The sequence below is a fragment of the Gadus morhua genome, chromosome 23 (genome assembly GCF_902167405.1).
Source record: "Gadus morhua chromosome 23, gadMor3.0, whole genome shotgun sequence".
Classification (NCBI taxonomy): Eukaryota; Metazoa; Chordata; class Actinopteri; order Gadiformes; family Gadidae; genus Gadus; species Gadus morhua.
The window spans coordinates 21084144-21089837 of NC_044070.1; positions in this window are offsets into that span (position 1 = coordinate 21084144).

Genomic DNA, 5694 nt, shown 5'->3' on the forward strand with positions numbered 1-5694 from the left:
GAGGCGAAAAATAGATATAACGTAAAACAAGGCTTATGTCCCGCCTCACCTGTTCTTGTGGTGATAGATCACCCGCTTTAGCCGCACTGGCCTTCCACGCTGAGCCAATCCGAGTCCAGCCAGGCCAGTATAGCGTAATAAATGCCAGTAAATGACGGTTTTCTTTTGTAATATTAAAGCTTTAAAAACTTCATGCCGAGTTCAGCTTGGCATGCAGGACCGTTAGCTCCGATTCCGGGTGAGGCGAATCTCCTACTAAATTTAGATGCAACAGTGTGGCGACAGCTAGAGACCTTGGCACCAGACCCTTGATAAGACCTTTGAGTTGTTTGTTAGATTATGAAATCCTGCCGTGTCAATATAACCTTGAGATTCCGGCCGAAACTTCAAATAACCAAGAACCAAGACTCAGACCATATGGTTACCAAGCAGCATGCAGGCTCAAAAACGATCAAAGCACTCTTCGCAAAACACTTTTATACACTTCTGCAACATCGACTTTATTTGTGTTAAAATCGAATAGATATTTTATTTTTTCTATTTTATTTATTAAAATGTATGATCCTTAAATCTTTCATTGTCTTTCATTAAGATGTTTTTTAATTTGATTTGGTTTGGAGTATGTTTGTCTGTTTTTTTTTAATAACATTCATTATCTTTGCAAACCTTTTGAAATACTTTATTTTCAACAAAATGTGACGTTATTAACAAATCAAAACAAAATAATTAAAATAGTTTCAATATGCATCTATTGCACAAATGATCACAGAATAAAGGATAAATATATTTTTATTTAGTATTGCGAAGGGCTTCAACTTGCAATTTGTTTTCCTAGCACTCATTATTGCTCTCAATCGTGGACCTTATAGTTTTCCTTCGTTTAACGGCATTATTAAACTTAGTGTTTCCCTTTGGCAACCTTTGAGTGTTAGCTCAAACACCAATACTTTTATCATCCGCTTTGGTTTTCTATTTTTATTAATTCTATCATAACAGAAAACAAAATGGCGACATCATTTGTGGAGCATTCGGCGAGTAAGTTCCATTAGCAAAAATTGTTGCAAACTCTTGGTGCCCTACTCTTGGCCTAATGTAAAGACATAAGGACAACGTACAAACAAGGTACAAACATAGTCTCAGCAAAATGTCCCTTTTGCAATCAAAATGACACATTGTCCATATAAAATCCAGTGTTTCTAATACTAATCTATATTCACTGAAACTATTTCCTTTCTGCTGGTATTGCAACACAAAAAACAACAACGGCAGATGTGTCTTGAATCGGCATACTAGTTATTTTGGTTTACCTCATTTTGGTGAACTAGTCTCTTTAGTTTGTTGATTCTCGCTTGATTTTGGAAATATTCAATGTTAAGTAGTCAAAGTTTTCAGTAACCGCCTCCTAAATTATTTAGTGGACAAACATTACAATGTAATGAATCAGTTGCAGTTGAGTGCAACTACCATATGCTAGATTACAAAGCACTTAGTGAAACACCTTAAAGGCTCTTCGATGGTCTATTAAGGTATTTTTAGCCACAGTTTTCACATGGTCTATGTAAAATATATTAGCATTCTTCCACCATCAGAGGAGCCAAAGAGCTGCTGGTTTTTCTTCGTTGAGTGAGTGGCACCAAAACAAACAAGCAGAACCAAAACCAGTGTTGAGGCGAGCTTTGTTTTCTACTGGGTTCAAGCGTCTTTGCTCGGAGAGTCCGTTGTGTCTCCTCCATAGTTTGGTCCGGTCAGCGGACTTCTTTCTCCCGGGATCATTTCTTCAGGTGTAGAGACTGGAGACAGACGGAGAACAAATATTATGTGTTAATATTCATGTATTGTTCTGTATGCATACAGAACGACGGGTGACGAGGGTGCGATTCAGTAATCAAGTGTGTCGAGCAAAGTTGTTTTTGCAGGACGAAAAGGAGAGATGGGAGGATTGATTTAAGAGTGTGGATGATGGCTGGTTCAAGGAGCCACCCCAGGCCGAGTCCGGGCTAGATCTTGCGGTTGTTATGACCTCCGACCTAACCTTTTAATAGACAGCCCCACATCCCATTTAAAGCCCAGAAAGAATCATGTCAGAGCGAAACCTGGATGATGTAAAGCACTAGGGTGAATGGTCATTGTGTTTGAAAGGGGTGTTTGAACTAACGTGTATCCCTAGGCTACATGTTTTGGTCTCGTGTTGTGCTCATAAACCTGTCCCCCCACCTTTCACAGAGTGCATTTCTGTAGATGGCTCCGGCTGCTTTCTGGGCGTGGAAAAGCTACCTGAAAGGGAGCAGAGAATGTGGTGTTAGGCATCGGTTCATTACATTTGTCCCTGTAAATCCTGTATGTGTGTACACACACGCGCACTGTGGCCAGTGAATTATGCAGTGTTTATTCAATGTTTTACCTTTCACTTTGAAATACGTCAGCACGGCCGCGAGGGCAATAACCAACAATGTTATCACCACCGCAACGATCCACCAATGAGACGGCTCCAAGGAAGAACGTTTATCAGCTGTTCACAGACGAAACACAGAAATCTGGTTGAAACAGTATTGAGGTGCATCTGTGTGTAGTACATATATGTACAGTATATGTGGGTGTATTCGTGTATGTGTGTGTACCTTAATGCGTACCTGCGTGTGTGTGTGTGTGTGTGTGTGTGTGTGTGTGTGCATGCTAATGTGTTTGCTTGTATGTGTGGGTGTGTTTGTGTTATTGTCAGTGTGAGTGTCTGTTTGCTTGTGGGTTTTTTCACCTGGTCTGTCGTGTGTGTGTGTCTGTGTGTCTGTGTCTGTGTGTGTGTGTGTCTGTGTGTGTGTGTGTGTGTGTGTGCGCGTGCGCGTGACTTGCCCTCACCCACGTGGGAGATGGTGACCTCCGTCTCCTCCGTGTGCGTCCGGTAGGGGGCCGAGTAGACGCAGGTGTAGACCCCCGTGTGCTGCTGGTGGTCGGGGTCCAGCAGCCGCAGCGAGCCGTCGCCGAGGGGCACGCGGTAGGTGTCCATCTGGACGTGGCCCTCCCAGAGCGGCGACACGCTGCTGCTCCGGGACTGGCGGTCGTACGTCAGGATGTGGGCGGGGTCCTGGCCCTGGGTGAAGGTCCAGGACAGGAAGGGGTCGTGCAGGTCGTCGGGGGCGTGGCAGGGGATGCTGAGGTCCCGCCCCTCGGGACCGCTGACCTCCGCTGAGGGGAGAAGATGTAAGGTGAGGAGGGGAGGAGAGGAGAGGTGGTAGGGAGGAGGAGAGGAGAGGAGGAGAGGAGGGGTGGAGAGGTGGTAGGGAGGAGGAGAGGAGGAGAGGAGAGGAGGTAGGGAGGAGAGGTGGAGAGGAGAGGTGGTAGGGAGGAGGAGAGGAGGAGAGGAGAGGTGGTAGGGAGGAGGAGGAGAGGAGAGGTGGTAGGGAGGAGGAGGAGAGGAGAGGTGGTAGGGAGGAGGAGAGGAGGAGAGGAGAGGTGGAGAGGAGAGGTGGTAGGGAGGAGGAGAGGAGGAGAGGAGAGGTGGTAGGGAGGAGGAGAGGAGGAGAGGTGGTAGGGAGGAGGAGGAGAGGTGGCAGGGAGGAGAGGAGGAGAGGAGAGGTGGTGAGGGAGGAGGAGGTGAGGTGATTGGAGGTAAGGAGAGAAGAGGTGCGATGAGGAGAAGAGTGAGGATGTGAAAAGATAAGAAATCCGGTAAATGGAGGAGAGAAGAGCGACTTGAAGGAGAGGAGATGAGAGGAGATGGGGGACATGGGGGGGGGAGTGAGGAGTCGAAGGGGTGGTGTGTGCTCACCCCTCTCCCTCAGCGAGGCGGTCCAGCTCTGGGTGCCGTAGGAGGAGGTGACCTTGCAGATGTAGGTGATCTCCGGGTGGTGCCTCAGCCGCCGCACCCTGCTCTCCACCTCGTACATCCCCGTCTGCTTGTCCGGCAGCTTGCGCGTGATTGGCCGCAGGAGCTGGGAGGCAGGCGGGTCCGTCTCCCAGGTGACGTGCGGCGCCGGGTAGACGTGGCGGGCGGAGCACTTGATCTCCTCGAAGCCGCTGAGCCGGGAAAGCTCCATGTGGAGGCTACGCAGGGGGGCTGGGAGGACACACACACGCACACAGGCACACAGGCACACACACACAGGCACACACAGGCACACACACACACACACACAGGCACACACACAAACACACAGACACACACACACACACACAGGCACACACACACATACACACACACACAAACACACAGACACACACACAGGCACACACACACACAGGCACACACACACGCAGGCACACACACAGACACACACAGGCACACACAGGCACACACACACACACACACACACACAGACACACACACAGGCACACACAGACAGACAGACGCACAAACACACACACGCAGACAAACACACCCACACACAGGCACACGCAGACAAACACACCCACACACAGGCACACGCAGACAAACACACCCACACACACACACACACACACACAGACAATTACTTTTGGCTCAACTTTTTGACTTTAGATTTAAAAGCATACAGATTATTTTACACACACACACAATGACGCACACACACCCTCTCAAACACACACACACACCTCAAATACACGTGCCTAATCCAATACACGTGCACAATGTCCCACAAATACTTTTTGCAGATAATATTTGGCTTGTCTTTACGCACACACACACACACACACACACACACACACACACACACACACACACGGCGGTGCCAGTGGAGCTGATAAGGAGGGGTATTGAGGTTGGAAGATAACATGAAGGTCAGCCCGCCTTGATGCAAGAGTTCACTGAGGGAGTTATTCAGCCACTGCTCATAGGAAGCCTTCTGCCCTGACACTTTCATTTGGGTCCTAGCACATGAATGTACTTCAATTGGAGTCAAATCCTGTATACTTCCCTTTCATATTTTACTAGATTTTGCTACATATTTGCCGTTACATTTGTGTGCTGATCTTAGGGAGGTTAAGGGAGATTATGGAGAACTTACATTTGCAAAGGATTGAATCCAAGGCAATTTACAAGAAGAACACTACATCTATGTTTGGTACAGTAAGGTAGTGGTGTGGAGATAATGCCTAGTGAAACGGCACAGCCGCTCAGCACGGTGAACGTGAACCACCAAAGTGGTGCGACCTCGAAGCTTCAAATGAGTAGGCCTACTCTGGAGACCCCTAGTGGTGATTGAAATGATGATGAAAGAAAAAGTTTCCCGTGAACCCAGCCCAAAATGTGATGTTTGCTTCGTGTGCTGATACAACATCGAATCATTTGAGAATTAAAGTCATTTCAGTGACACATGTGTGTGAGGGTGCCGCTCATAAATATCTCCCGAGCTCATGGTAGAAAATAAATCATTTGGCAAAGATTTTTAAGTAGACACCCCGGGCAAAATAGAATGTCTTATCAACCACAGTACTAATAATTGTAATAACAATAATACTTGTAGTGATTTATAGATTAAAGTGGTATCACACTGCATGATGATGACTAAGAATGAGTGTGATTAATTCAATAGCCTGAAAATAATCTTTGAACTGGGTTGTGTCTTCTTTTTGTAAATTATGTGCCAATTGTGAACCCATATCGCGGATCAGCCCGAGATGCAGCCTCGAACGTCCCACGCAACGTCATTCCGCCTATGTGAATCCTACTCGATACGGAGCTTCGCTGGGGGAGGAGCCGAGGTACTCGACACACGCCCC